This window comes from Perca fluviatilis, chromosome 4 (genome assembly GCF_010015445.1).
Source record: "Perca fluviatilis chromosome 4, GENO_Pfluv_1.0, whole genome shotgun sequence".
Taxonomy (NCBI): domain Eukaryota; kingdom Metazoa; phylum Chordata; class Actinopteri; order Perciformes; family Percidae; genus Perca; species Perca fluviatilis.
In genome coordinates, this window is record NC_053115.1 from 6,156,063 (window position 1) to 6,172,285 (window position 16,223).

The window sequence follows — 16,223 nt, forward strand, 5'->3', positions numbered from 1 at the left end:
GACAGCTTCAAATGCCTGTCTCGTTTGCCTGGAAACTCACAAATGAGTGGCAACTAACACACGCGCTGCAAAGTGGATGGATGTGAAGTTTCCTCAGAAACTGACATAGTTTGTAATTTGAGTGAAAAGGGGATTACAACCACATGTTTCCAGAGTAAGAGTGAGTCTAGTGTTGAGCAGCTGGCATGCAAAAGGCTGCAAAGTTAGAGTGCTTTACAGTTGGAGGTAAAAATGTTTAACTTTATGTCGGCGTCTTAGCATGTAGTGTATCTCAAAGTGTTTGGTTGTTTAGTCTTTTTTTATGGACACATTACACCATAAAACCTAACAGCTTTTTAAAATCCAGTGCTTATTAATTTGCAATAAAGACTCAAAATCAGAGCTGCCTCTTATGCACTCCCAAACTATTTTAACATCCTTGTTTGTGAGACTGCACATAAATCCCATCTCTTTGAAACTTCTTATCAAGTAGTTACTGAAGCTCGAGTAAGTTGTACGTTGGAGACACGGCAGCGTGCTCGGCTGAAGTCACCGGGTGATCTCGTTCTCAAAGTGAGGGGACCTTTTTTAAAGCAAGTGCTCCTTTGGAAGAGCATGGAGAGTCACAGCCATAAATCCAAAGGGGGGGAGGGGGGTGTTGTCTGTTGGGATCAACATAGTATATTGGGGAGTAATGACAGGGATGCAACCGAGTAATCAGATGGGTCTTATGTGGGGCCGATGGCAGGCCCAGGAATGTGGACGCCCGGGCTGTGGAAACAACGGCTGCACTAATGGAGTTAGTTGAATTCCACACTGTTGAATTATGAGGAGTTAGGACGTCGGGGCTGGCGTTTGTTGTGTCTGGTTGGAATTACACCACTACACACAGGAACAGAGTTATAGATTAAGTTTTTGACATGTTTTCTCATAGAGCAGGCCAATTAACTGGGGGCTGAATTGCTTTGCTGTGCTGCTGCAGCCACATTAAACAGCAAAGTGGTACACACATATATCATAAGGCAACAAGCCACACATGCAGCCATGGCTCCTATGACAGGGACAAAACCAGAAGCCATCTATTCTGCGGCCTCATTTGCATGATCTGAACCGTATCTGGAAGTCATTAGCATCTTTCCACTTGTTTATCTGGCTACAGATGAATGCTTTTGAGCTTAACGCCAGGTTTTTGAATAAACAAAATGTTGTTTCATATGTTTTTATAGTGGTACAAGTCATGCATCATTTATGTAAAAAAATAAATAATATTATGTAATATTATGAATATTTGTTTGACTTTTTTACTGAGGTGGAGACCACTGTGGGGTTTATAGGTCAGTGCATTACTGTCTCCAGAGCAATCAGACCGGTGGTGTCATACCGACATGTAGCTTTGTTGTGTGTTACAGTAGTTTAATGACCTTTTTATAGTAACTATCTTATCATGTTAGCTTGTTGTAATTTACATTTTGTAATGTATTTAAGATGCCTTTGCTTATTTTTACATAATTATATTTTTTCTTATTTGGGAACATTATTAGAAAAAAAAAATATAGAACCTGTTCTATCACAGTTCACATAACGTACTATATGGAATCAATGCAGCACGTTTATTTCTTTTTTTTTTCTTCTTTTAAAGATTATTTTTTTTGGCTTTTCTGCCTTTTATTTGATATGACAGCTAGGTGAGACAGGGGAGAGAGAGGGGGGAGACATGCTGGAAATTTTCACAGGTCGGATTCGAACCCTTGGACCTCTGCGTCGAGGCATAAACCTCTAATTATATATGCGCCTGCTTTACCCACAGATCCAACCCGGCCGCAATGCAGCACGTTTTTTAATGTGGGTATTGCAAAAGTTCTCCCAACAAGTGAACAAAGGGCAACCGTGTGCATGTTGACTGTTTTAAGGTGCGAAATAAGCCACAGAAGGTGTTACAAACACTTCTGTCGGAGCTGCTTATCTGCATGTTCAGATATAAAAGTTAACTTGGTGTGCATGTAGGCCAGGAGATAGCAACAGGAATCAGTGCGTCATAACATATCAAATACTTGTGGCTGATCACTTTTACTTTTGCCCGTTTTTATGTAATTTCTGTACATGTGGGCTCATTGGATTAGGGTAGGGGCTTTCCCCACCTTTTCACTTCCTGTTTGTAATAGTTGTATCTTTCCCCTTCTCTCTTTCTCTCTCTCTCTGTTTGTGTCCTCTGTGAAACCCCAGTGGTCCTGCCCTCAAGACTGTGAGCTGAATTCTGATTGGCGGAAATGGAGTGCCAATCTGTCCTGCACCAGTGATCAGGGTATGTGGCAATCCTCCCACTAACCCCTCTCTTATTTCATACAGTAATGTGTGCGCTGTTTGTCTGTGAAGTGACTTCAGAGCACAGTTAGGTCCGACTACTACGCTTATTTGTATCAGGCCATAACAAGCTGGAAGCAGATCACAACAGATGTATCCTGACGTTACCTTTTCATCACCTTTTATTGCTCAGATGTTTAGGCCAGGGAGCATGGATGTGAATGATAAAGAAACAAATAGAACAGAATAGGGCTAAATATATTGGGGGAAATATCTATTTACGATTTTACTGGCCAATGTTGCAATTGTTTTGTATAAATAAACTCCAGGACTGTATTTGTATTTTGGAGTCCAAAAAGGTTCGAGTGCGAGTCAAGACAGAGTCCAAATGAGAGACAGTTAAGACCGAGAAAGAAAGCATCAAATTAGGCCACATTATTAACTTTAAGTATAACAATTTTACTTAAGTCACATAAAGTTGAAGTGCATCTTTACACATTAGATGTTGAGTCTTTTTGTTCTGGTGTAACAAGAACATTCTGGACTGCCGATGGAAAATATAACAAATAACAAGCAACACGGGTATCATAAAAACATAAAGACATGTTCACATTCTTAAACGTATTACTTGTCCTGAAGAATCCATAGTACAAAGTGCTCGCTGACATTGTGTCTGTGGCCAAAATGAATATGTTTGAAGCCTGATGAGGCATATGACGCAGCCAGGACCACTACCAATGCCTGTTCTAGATGGATTTTGAATTAAACCAATACCTGTTTTCTGAACAAGCACACATCTTCGATGGTTTTGTTTTGAAAGAGTAAGTTACTTTAGGAAAAAAAGCATATAGTGCTGGACTCGGTCAAGACCAACAAGAATATTTGGCGAGTCCGAGACAATAGAAAAACGTCTCAAGTACTACAGCCCTGGCTTAAGGGTGTTATTTATCTTTGCATCTTTTTATTTAACTATTAATAAAGTACGGAAAATAAGGTTATTTTCAGGTTAAAACTGCTAGTTCATATTATTTGTATGATCTTGACATTATGACTTGACTTGAAAATCTATGATAATAATAGTAATGACAATAGTATACTGTTAATTGTACATGTGAAGTAAATAATTTATTTGCTGTTGAAGCAGATTGCCCTCTACCTGAATGTTGCATCGTCAGCTGCTTTGTGTTCGTGACTCTCCTTTGTTTTTTAATATCTTTGGCGTACTGTAGTCTTTCTGTCCCTCTGCTCACCTCTGTCTGCCCTGGGAGCCCTGATTGGCTGAACACTTTCTGCACTATAGTCTGGCTGCTTGCCAGCCATGCTGCCAGTGGCTGCCGTGCCCCCTGATCAGAAGAGAATGTGACATTTGTGCAGAGGTAATGGAATCTGCGTGCAATTAAATCTCTGACTGTGAAGTGGAGTCTATCTCCTCCATGCTTCTCCCCCCCGCCCCCCCCAGTCTCCTGCCATTGCCAGCAGCAGGGGGGTCAGGCACAATGATGAAACCTTCCCAGCAGGCCCTTCGCCGCACTGTCTTTTCCCAATCTCTATGTCAGGTTGTGTTTTTTAACTTTGCCGCACTATCCATGCCTCTAACTGGCAATTAATTACAGAAAACGTCCATTAGGAATCTGTCCAAATATTGCGCAATAATTAATATTCAATTATAAAAATAAAAAAAATTACATTACAAGGCTGCTACATTACCAATGCCTTAATGAATTATGCTGCAGGTGACAGTTGTTATTTTGTGGTGACTGTTGTTGGGCAGTTAAGTGTGTTTTGATAAAAAAAATTAAAACAAATTGTAGGGGGAGTGGTAGAGCGCAGGACAGAGAGAAAGGAAAGGAGGCAGAGGGCAGATTCATGCATGGATGAGCAGAGGGTCATACTGTATCTCTCTGCTCCTCTTTCTCTGCTGCCCTGCCACTACACTTAACGCCTCATTTGTGGGCTTTGTGGCCAATGGCTTGAGTCTGTGATCTGTTGCCATAAAAGGCAGTTTTTTTCCTCTCTGCTGATGGGGCACTTGCCTGTGGGTTAATACCAGACCCCCTCTATAGGCGGACTCATATCTAATGGATATGTGTATCCCCATCAGGGTAGTTCATAAACATAAAACTCTCAGCTGCCATTGTACTTGGTGGAGCTGGTTGGGAAGGACAGAGCCACGCCATGCAAGCATTTCCCTTGAACTTGTGTAGGAGTAGTTCCTTTCTGTGTTCCTTGTCCAAACTGGGTGGACTGAGATGCAGGATTTCCAGGTCAAGGTTTGGCTAAATCCTCCCTGTGTCGCTCACACCCTGTGTGGGTCTGTCTAAATGGCACCTACACTTCTCTTCAGATCAGACACTGGACACAATGTTCAATATGAATTGGAAATGCGTGTTTAAACAGTGAACAATTACATTTTATTTTCACATGCTGCTGCTGCTGCAGAACCCAGCTTTAATGTGACTGTTTTTCTGTCACATTCAACTCTTTTTTTTTTTCTTCTTCTTTTTTTCCACATTCAGCTTCCCTGGTCATGCATTTTGTCATGATGAATTATTAATGTCAGCGTTGGTTGAAGGGAGTGTTGTCTCAGAAAATAAGAGGGTCACTCTGTTTCTTTTTTTTCCCTCCACCCAAAGGTTAATTTAAACCAACAATTAAAAACAATCCTCCCTATTTTCTTGCTGCACTATGGGTCATAATGAAAACTGCTGGGTCTCAACTTTATTCACCAACATCCTGCTAAACAAATGCAACACCATTCCTCTCGGCTCTCTCTGTTTTACGCTGTTGCAGATGACTTGCGCTGCATAGTGGGATAAAGAGGAAAAGGCTTTGCTCGGGGAAGGAGGGAGAAAGAGGCTTGCTCCATTAGTGTCATTTGAATGGTGAATTAGATCAGTCTGACAGATAGATGCGGAAAATTGTTTTAATTGTATAATCATCTGTGGCTAGTCACTTGTGCGGAAATGTGCTGTGATGTGCGTGAAGGCCAGAGAAGAGCACAGTTTGGCCTTTATGTGCTCATTTTGTCTTTGTACAGGAAATGAACAACAATCGGGGGTCCTGAGGATAAACATACACATAAACACACCCAAACACTCGCAGACCCCCCCCAGGCAGGTTGTGACATGCTCAGTGAGATGCTACTCTTTAGAGTAATGTGTCTGGCCAGTGAACCTTCTCTTCATGCAAAGAGGAGGGCGCCTGTAACCATCTAAACAAGATGGCACAACTTAACATGAATGTAACCGCTATGCAGAATGGCTCAGAGTGCACTCGCTTAATCATATTCATTTCTGATAAGCTATAAAACGCGAGACTACAGACAGATGGCACTACATCTTTGGCTTTATATCTGTCGCTTGTTCTCTACTGTTTTTTCTCCCCTGCAAAACATTCCCATGAATGACTTTGCATAAGGTACCTATCTTAACTGCCAATTTGGTAGGAAAATAATAACAGTTATCATCTCTTCCTGTTTCAGACAGTGAGCTGCTATTTCAATGAAGAACTTATGTTTTGTTGTATACAGAATGTTCAACTGTGAGGCTAATTTAGCTTAGTCTTACTTCCTTCATCCTTTTTTCTCAGATCATTGTTTTAATGGTTTTGAATAGAAGTAGTCTCGCATTGCATCCTTTGCATTTAGAATGTCATCACTGTTAAAGCAGCAAACTGCTTAGAATTAAATATTGCTGCTGTTTTAACAAAGGCTTTGTGGTCGGATTAAACCGTTTAGGGCTGAGGACATATCTTAATTCCAGTTGACTGATATTTTGCTATTTATCAGTGAAAGAATTTGTTTATTTAATTGGCAATTTTATGACCATTTTAATTTCAGTAACCGTTAAGCAGCATTTTTATCTAACATACAAGCACCCATACAGAAAACATGTACAGTAGATGTGGCTCAGTCTTACCAGATCGGTTACTGGTTCCCAACGTAAAAAAAAAAAAAGAGAGAGAGAGAGAGAGAGAGAGAGAGAGAGAGAGAGAGAGACTCATACTTATTTTAATTTATATATTTTCTTCCAATGATACACAGCTCTGTTTACACTTTATGCTAGTAGATTGTTTTTTTATTGCTTTTTTTTCACAATTGCTTTGGCAATGTAAACAACAACAAGCCAACCGTTATTACTAGGGTTGGGTATCGTTTTTTTTTTTTTCGATTCCGGTGCTAAATCGATACTTTTAAAACGGTGCCGGTGCCTAAACGGTGCCTGAACCGGTGCCTGAACCGGTACTTTTCAATAAAGTTAAAAAAAAAAAAGAAGAAGAAAAAAAATAAGTAAGTCAGTGACTTGTTTATTGCTAAGGCCATGGTCAAAATTAAAGATTTAATAATAATGTAATAACTATAACAATAACTTATTTCACCAATAAATTGCTGTTGAACCCCAGATGGGAAAAGGGTATTTTACAATTACTGTGAATGCACCACGAGGCTACCTGTTTTAAGTGAATGCACCGTCTGTGTTGTTTAATTCCGACAACTGCAGCTGCAAGTGAACGCACCGTCTGTGTTGTTTCATTCCGACCATATAAACATACTGTATATCTATGAATTCCGACAACGGCTGCTGCTGCGCTGCAGAGCAGACTGTTACATCCCGCTGTTGAAGTCCTCCACAGTGAAATACAGTCACACTTTACACTGTTTAACGTTAGCTGTCAGCATTTTACCGGTGTTTAATCCAGCTGCTAGCTAACGTTACATGCTGTCAGGTGTAGTGTAAAGTCAAGCACCGAAATGAGGCACCGAAACTTTCGTTCTTATTCGGTCTCGTTACTACCGTTTACGTCGGCAAAGGTTCCCTATTGGCACCGAGTTTCGGTACCCAACCCCAGTTATTAAGCATTCATGGAGCCGCTCGTTGTCTTCGGCACACACGTGCCACATGATATTTTGCATACACAGCGACAGAAACGGTGTCACAGCCATGCACCATGCATATGTTAAACACACAGCGGCTGCTGCAGTTTACACATTAGCGAGTGCACGGTGGAGAGAGAGAGGGCAAAAAGAGAGCGCGACGTGTGTTTGTCAATAAGCATGAAGTAGCATGGAAGTCATAGCTGTGAATGTAGCGGTGCAGTCAGTGTACAGTTTATCTGTCGCTGTCAGTGAATAAATGCTACAACTCCTCAAGACCCAAGCCAAGTTCCTGTGTCTTGCTTGCTACCTGCTGGTTAAAGTGAAGGGGTTAGCCCACGGAGTGAGAATTTTAGCACAGGCTCACTTACTTAAGGTGGGCTGGCTTTAAAGTGATGGTTCGGAGTAATTCACCCTAGGGTCCTTTGCACCATGACCTCGAGCCAAACACCCCCCCAGAAGCTTTTTTCACCTGGGTCTAACATTGGGAGAGTTAGCTAGAGTAGCGTTATCAGCTGAATAGCTTAGCGCAGGGGCTAATGGACCCACGTTTGTATCTTGTAAGTTACCCCACTAATAATGCCCGAAATGATACCAAACGTCTACAAGTAGTACAAATAGGTTATGCTCTCATAAAACGATGGATTGGAAAGTTTGTAAGTACACCAGAAGTTTATGAACTTGCCTGCTCTCCTCAGCTCTCTGTTGCTGCTGCTGCTACCTGCAGTTAGACAGTGCTTAGGGCCGTCTACAAATTACTACACCGAAAAGAGTTACAACAAAAATATTTATTAATTCAATGATTAAATAAGGAAATGTCTCCAAACTTACCTCAATTATTACTTGTCTCCTGCTAGTTATACTACAGCACTTACTTTAAAAAAAAGTTAAATTAATAAATATTTTTGTTGCATCTCTTTTGCGTTTGTAATTTGTAAGACGGCCGCTAACACCTCTTACTGCAGCAGCAACAACAGCAGAGAGCAGAAGCCAGCAGGCAAGTGTTATTTACATAAACTTCTGGTGTACTTACAAACTTTCCAATCCATCGTTTTATGAGAGCATAACCTTTTTGTACTACTATGTAGACATTTGGTATCATTTCGATTATTAGTGGGGTAATTTACGAGATACAAACGTGGATCCATTAGCCCCTGCGCTAAGCTATTCAGCTGATAACGCTACTCTACGCTAACTCTCCCAATGTTAGACCCAGGTGAAAAAAGCTTCTGGGTGGGTGTTTGGCTCGAGGTCATGGTGCAAAGGACCCTAGGGTGAATTACTCCGAACCATCACTTTAAGGTAGATCAGCTATTCTAGTGACAAGACTGCTCCTCCAAGTTTAGCTTTAGTAATCTCTCCCTCACTGCAACCGACAACCACTAAGTTGCATCCAAATAACTGCCTGTGACGTCCCAATAAGCACTCTATAGCTCTAAAAACCCAGGGAAAACACTGCATTCAAATAAAGCCCCGATTGAATTGAGATCAAGTGTTTCTCCGTGAAGGGCGAGAGAGAAAGCGAGGTGCGCAACAACCAGCTATTTTTCTGCGAAGGGATAGTCAACGAAACGCAATGCAATTCGACTGGGATATTGGCTGCCGGCTCCTTTTTGATTTAAATCGTGTTCACCACTACGTACGTATTTTCTTGCCCTTTTGTTTCGGTAGTTGTGGTGTTGTTTGGTGTAGCTTCATCGTCTTCTTTACGTTTAGCTGGCAGTTCTTTTCACAAACTTGTCAATGCTTTGCTAGCATGCAGTGCTACAGAACCATGCAATATTTATTTATATACTGTATAGCGTCGCCACGCCCCCCCCCTCGTTATAACTCCAGGCCACCGCTAGAGGTCACGCTCCCCAGTTTGGGAACCACTTAGTTAGTGAATGGTTTTTCAAGCCTGTTGGGCTAAGCCCAGGCCAAACACTGATGCGCTGCAGTCAGCAGCTGCATGCAATTTTCAGCTCAACTCATTCAAGTGTAATAAAACAATGTAAGGAGTGCTGGAGGACTGTGGGCCTGGATGCTCTCACTCTTGAAGGAACATTTGAAATAGAACATAAGACAACAGTATAAACAATAAGTGGAGCTGCTACCATATAAATTCCCTTCATTGAGTAGTTGCTTCTGTTCCTAGTTTGACACATTTTGCCATACAATACCCAGGTTGGTTTGTCATCACAACAAGCAGGCCTTTGATACTTTATCATATGATGGATATTCACACACTGAGCTGGTCTGATGAGAGTCTTGCAACACAAAGCAATTCATGGACCGAGAGCTTGTCATGTCTCAGTTGTTGCCTAGTCATGCTCTGTTGCTCAGTTGCACCTCCTGTGATAATGCCCAGGGGATTAGTAGGTAACAAGGCAGCAGCGCTCCTCCGAGGGTGTCACGCGTGGCTTTGAATGTCTCGTACGGTACTACATAAACGGACGGGGGGAGTACCACTAAATGGTGACTCCCCCGCTACACAGGGAGCCTCCTCCTGGATAATGTAGTAATGAAAGGTGACAGGAAGGACTCAGGGTCTGGAACGAAGCCGGGGCAGCTGGTCAGAGCAGGAGAATAGGAAGCAGTGTGCACCCGGGCTAAAGTGCAGCGAGAAGCAAATTAAAGCTCATATCTGCCATCTCCCTCGCCTCCCTGCACTTTCCTGTTTGGACTTGAAGGTGATTGGGAGCCAAGGCGGTGACAGTTGACGGAAGCTACGCGGAGGAGAGAGTATTTATTTACAGTGAGATGCAGCGATGCTTGTTCAGGATGCGGTTTCACGCAGGATGTGCCTCCCCCTCCCTCACATCCCCCCCCACACACCTCCTCCCATCTTTTTCATCTCCACCCTCACACTGCAATCCCCAGGTTTGATCAAGAATGGGAAGTGGGTTATTGGGGAGGAGGGTTGGCCTGCTGCAGGGCCAGGCAGTCTGTATTGTGTAAGAGGCAGGGTCTGGACACAGCCAGCAGAGAGCCCACTCAGCATGCCTTCCTGCCTGGCCCAGGAGGTGGTACCAAAGTCAACACAGGTCACTGGGAAAAAGGAGTGTGAAGCATTAAGATTGCATTGTGTGACAAAGATTGTCTTTAGCAAAAGGAAAACAGTGACCTATGTTTGAAGTAGAGAAAATGAACAAAATTGAGCACATACAAAAAGTGTAAGTGTAAAAGAGGGTCTGTTTTAAGACAAAAAAAGAGAGTGTGTGTGTGTGTGTGTGTGTGTGTACCCTGCCAGGAATTCCACCTTGTAAAGCCAGGGTTGGATGTGGGGTGTATAAGGGTGTGTAAATCCCAGTAATTACACTGTACGCTGTGGTTGCAGTACAATTACCTTTGTCGTCACCCTACAATACAGTATTCAAATTACAGTAAACTGCTCATTTTAGAGATGCAAGTGTGTGCAAAATGATTTCATACCACCCAAGAGTAGATATGCAGGAAATGTGACTTCATTAGTCAGATAGACTTGAACATGTAGTATGTTTTCACCTGGCCATCCATGGCTTTCATCTTGGGATGTTGAGCATGTGTAAGCATGTGAGTGTGCTGAAAAGGTGAGCCACACAGATCTCTGCCCACTAGCTGTCATGTCGGCATTAATCCTCCCAAAGTTTCAAAGGCAGGTTTTATGACCTGCCTTACGGCCTCATCTATGTGGACAGGGGCATCTAAACTCTGGAGAACCTGCTACATAAAATGCACATCTGTTAAAGCCTAAATTGTAAAACAGCCCCCGCGTGTCCAGGCAGCTTTGAGTTAATAATACACTCAAAGTACAGCTTTTAACACTCCCTGCAGCAACAACAGCAGTGATTGTCTTATGGTTACTTCTTTTTTTTTTTTTTTTTTTTTTTTTTTTTTTTTTTTTTTTTTTTTTTTTTTTTTTTTTTTTTTTTTTAAAAAAAAAAAATAAAAAAGGGGGTTTTTTTTTTGTTAATTTTTTTTTTTTTTTTTCCATCTATTTAATTTTACAATTATGGTGAAGCAGGGCATCCCATCTAACATGCACAATAATTAAAAAGAAGCTTGACCATCTGCTTAAAATCTTGTCTTTATAATGTTTCAGACTGAACTCCTGACAAGTTGCTTAGATTGATCTACTTTTGAATACATTTAATCAAGTCAACTTTTAGTCAACACTAGCTTACCTTGCTTGCATAGTAACACTTCAAGAGTTTTTCTTTCTTTCTTTTTTTACAGTTCCATGTCCTTTACATTAAACGGCTTCATTTTGAGCGACAGAATGACGTGTGGCGCTAACAAGGCAGGCGTAGCAGGCTAGTAGTATTACCAAATAATGGCAAAAATAATATGCTCAGTCTTGAGGTGTAACACCACTGCCCAAATACTATTAAGAGATCTGTGAGTGATGCAACTTAAGCAGCAGTTATTACAGGGACACAGTTATTACGCACTTTTTTTCAGTCTCCTAAAGAGGAAGTGTGGTTTCTCCCCTTAAGGTATTCAAATATTGCTCTTATTGTACTGTACTGTACACTGTATACCCACACACACACACACACACACACACACACACACACACACAACACTGCACCTGTGGTTTAGCTGTGTGCCAGGGTACAGACACTCAGCTTTGGACCTGACAGAAGCAACATGACGTAACATAAACAACATAAATCTCTGGGCTGATTTGAGGTTTGTTCAAAGGCGTCTGGCAAGTAACCTGAAGGAGTTCTGTCATGTTCAAAGTTTTGGGGGCCAGGCAATCAGCATTCGTTTGGAACTCAGGGATTATTTGTGAAAGCAGCTTTATTAAATGGTCAATATGGGTTGACTGTATGTTCAGTAGAACACGTCATACATGCTTCTCCTTTTAATTAAAGCTAATTTAAGCTTTAAAGTATTGCAACGCCTGCTGTGTGTTGCTTTCTGTAATTGATAATGACAACATGGTAACAGCTTGCATGTCTCGGAAAAGATTTGTTATTTACTGTGATAGCAAAAGCTCTGGTTGAGCTTAAGCTGGGTCCTGGCTTAATTGATGTTTTGGAACATGAGCTCAATGGGATGAGTCATTAGGCCTATTACCAGAGTTTCATTAAATGCCTCAAACCAAAAAAGAAGAAAAAAGAAAAATCTGTTGTGGAATATTTCCTTCCTAGGATAACAGGAGGTTGGATTGGTAAAAGGCAAATAATATATGTGTGAGATTGATCAGTGAGTAGCGACCCCATTATCTCCTGAGATGTTAATTACACTGTGCTCAGCTTACATGTCAAAAGGCAGATAATTGAAGAAGGTAAAATATGTGCCACACTTTATTTATGCTGTCACTTGGAGCTGGTGGAAGATCGTCTCTCTTATCTGCTTTTTATTCCTCTTCTTTCTTCTCTCCTTATTTTGTGTCCATGATGTATTTATTGTTGGGTAATATTACATTGTCAGAGTTGATCATTTTGCAGGGATATTATTCACAATCATTACAGCGGTGTGTGTGTGTGTGTGTGTGTGTGTGTGTGTGTGTGTGTGTGTGTGTGTGTGTCTTCTGCCTTGTCTCTGTATTTTCTGTCCTTATTAAAGGTCTTGTACTCACATGTTGTGTTTAACAAATACTTCTTCGGACCTCTTTAAGATCTCTCTGTTGAATTTGTCTGATTCTGCTTATTTCTAGCTTGATTTTAGATTCAATGGCTTTTAAAAGAAATATTTGAAATGCAAGCCTCTAGTCACACTGATAATCTGGCTCTGTCTGAAAATGACAGGGCTGCACTCTGGCTCCATATAGGCTCCAAGCTGAGAGAAGTTTCAACTCGTCAAATGTTATTGTATGTGAAGAAAATAATTAAACTGTTGTTTACGTTATTAAGGTAAAGTTAGTGTAAGAACAATCTTGCCTGGTTGTTTTAATCAATGCAGCTGCTAGATGATGACATCAATATAGAAAAAAAGAGAGGAATAAAAAGGATGAAAGCATTTTTGGGAGAGTCTTAGTACCTTACAGAATCAGAGTGGTCATTTCACTGAAATACACAGTGATGGGAGAGGGCGCAAAAAGCACCAGAAACAGTGGTTGTTTCTGTTTTGAGTGCAGTTCCACCACCTGATTATCTTTGTGGTGTCTGTAAACTTCCTATTGACAGTGTATAAAGGGGACACGCTGTACTTAAAAAAAGAAAATAAAAAATCTTGTTTGTCATTTCGCGTGCTCATAGAGATAGCGTCAAAACTGTTTCCTGTGGTTTCCTGTGGAGAACTGTGGTGTCTCTGTGTGCTGCAATTTACAAGTGCACGTGAACACGGTCTGCAGTCTGTCCCAAAAGCGAACACACACACACACACACACACACACACACACACACACACACACACACACACACACACACACACACACACACACACACACACAAAATACACACACTCCTGAGTCCTTTTCTCCTTTCTGAGCCTCGAGGGAGTGGCCAGACTGTGGTCATCACACCTCAGCGGCTGATGGACAGTTGTTGCACAGATGATTTAGTGCATCACCTGGTGGACACTGCTAAGAATGAGCACAGCATGATGGAAAACCACATTCACAACACTGGGATGTACTGTCATCAGACCTTATACTCCGTCCATATACTCAGACAGTGACTTTTTTTTCTGGTTTTGTAGTTTACTTTCACTCATTTGTACATTTTCTCTTTTTTCCCCCCTGCCAATCTGTGAATAAGCAAGTGTTTATAATGACATCATGTTGAAAGAAGAAAAATGTCCTCTTCCTAAAAGGAAGCTCAGCACAGAGGTGGAGCTGAGGGCTCCCCGACACACACACACACACACACACACACACACACACACACACACACACACACACACACACACACACACACACACACACACACACACACACACACACCTTTTCTTTGCTTGACTAATATCTAACATCCATTACCATCTTTTTTTTACTTGTTTATCTGCCTTGCCAGTAGACCAGAAGGCTCCATAAGGCAGACAATGAACTTTATTGGATTTAAAGTTTTTATGGTATTTAGTTTGAAGTGTTTTTCTCATTTTGGCCACTTTTCGTTTGCCGGAGAAAGACCTCTGATCTCTCAGATGCCGGCGAGCAGTATTTTGCTGTGGCAGTCCAGCCTTATCTGCGCTTGAGGTCTGTACTTTAATGGGCTTTATTGATCTAAACAACATCAGGGGTTGCGGTGATGTTATTAAGGCAGAGATAACTTATATGTAATTCCACTCCAACAATATATTAGCCTTTTATTGGTCTAAATAACTTTGCCTTTTAGACAGTAATGCACCAGTAAGTCACAGCAGCTCTTCATGTCGGCAGGATCTTAATAAAGCATTTCCTCTGGACATCCTGCAGCGGAGAGAGTGAAAAACGACAGGTTAAAAGGCATGCTGGGAAGTTTCCATGCCATCACTGTAAATTATCTCTTTTGAATACATAAATAAAGATAAAAGAGAGCTGTGAATGGGAAGGTGGGGGGGGATTGGTGGGAGTTTGTACAAACGTGTTCCAACGCTTTCTCTGTCATGGAGGTCCTGTTAGAAGGAACACTGCAGGTTCCAAAAGACAAACTATTAGTATTGTTGTTACCATGTGGCTATATTTACTGCTGACATAGATGTGAACCTAGATGAATCAATTTATTAATTCATAATTTGAATGGTTAGTTACGTTAAGATACCGCTATTGGATCTGATAAGTAATATTGTATAAACAATTCAGAAACACAATACAACACAACAATGAATGCAAGAAAAAGGGAAGTGGAAGCCTGTATTGCACAATATGTGTAGTGTGTGTTTGCATGAGCAGGTATAGTAACCACCATTATGCATGTAAGTGGACATAATGAAAGTATTGATAAATATTAAATGTAGATTTAATACAGAAATGCATTGTTATGACTGTAATGCGAATATCAGCAATACATAATAATGACAATATAGGTCAAGCTTTAGATGTTCCTTAAAGGTTTGTTTGAATATAAAACAAATGCTGCAGCCACAGTTCGATGAGTTAAAACTAGAATATATAATGATATAGGCAAATTAATTCTAGTTTTTGTTGTTTATTGATAGGTTTTCCTGTAGTATTGATTCAAGGTGCATTGTGTGTCTGCAAACGTCTGAATGGACAGTTGCAATATTTCTTTCCTTTTCAAGGGCAGCATATATTCAATATTTATACGAAATAACGAACCCATTTATCTGGAAGTGTATTTTCAAGGCGTGGGGGGTAGGGCTTTATAATTTGCAGCTATTTAAAGCCTTGGTTTTGGTAATGAATTATTTTGTCATCTCGACTGTGATGAGATTCATCTTTAATAACTGTAACAATTATTTTATTAAAAAGAGAAGCCATGCATTATGGCTATCTCGCCAAGGTCTCAAGCTGGAAGGAATTCTCATTAAGAGCATTATATTACCCCGGTGTGCTTTCAGTTGGATGTCCCGCTGAAATTACATTAGGTGTCAACAATGTTTGTGTTAGAAGTAAGCAGTCATATTTACAGAGGCTAGCTTTTTCATTTGCTGGCTGACACCGGGAGATGTATTAAAAAAGATACTAATGCTTTGTATCTGATTAAGTCACTTAGAGAGAAACTCCTCTAAAGTGTTGACTTTTAATATAAGCCAAGCACTGCTCTGCAATCACAAAGACATGAATCTTTATTCGGAGATGAGGAACTTTTGATTGCTCTTGATTATCTTATTATTTAGTTGGCACAAGGGACTCTTCTCACCCCTCATTCCCAACATTTAGACCCTTCCCAAACTGTAAGCAGCAGGTTGTTTGTGTCATGACTGATTTATCAGTGTCTTTTCATCTACATCCTGTTTCTTCTGATGGTTAGCGTGGTGCGCAACATTGTGTTTTGTTAATGGCTTCAGGCCCAGGGTTGCTGCTAATGACATGGTTGTAATTGTTTGTCAGTGTGATAATGTGTGATTTCCTATTTCTATGTGAAGTTGGGACATTTGATGAAGGAGGGATCTTGTCAGGAAGACAAAGTGCTGTCATTTGTCAGCAGCTGAATGAGCTTCTCTCCAGACATCCTCTTGGTTTTCATTGGCAATATTATATTCACAGAATACGTCT

General features: G+C 40.9%; 1 protein-coding gene across 1 annotated transcript in view; it reads left to right on the plus strand.

Moving 5' to 3' along the window:
- Positions 1-16,223, plus strand: part of foxp1b (forkhead box P1b) — a 164,921-nt gene that overhangs the window by 16,600 nt on the left and 132,098 nt on the right. Inside the window, exon 2 of the mRNA XM_039797612.1 lies at positions 2,203-2,281. The gene's annotated coding sequence lies outside the window, so the exon portion shown is untranslated. The remainder of the gene's footprint in view (positions 1-2,202; positions 2,282-16,223) is intronic.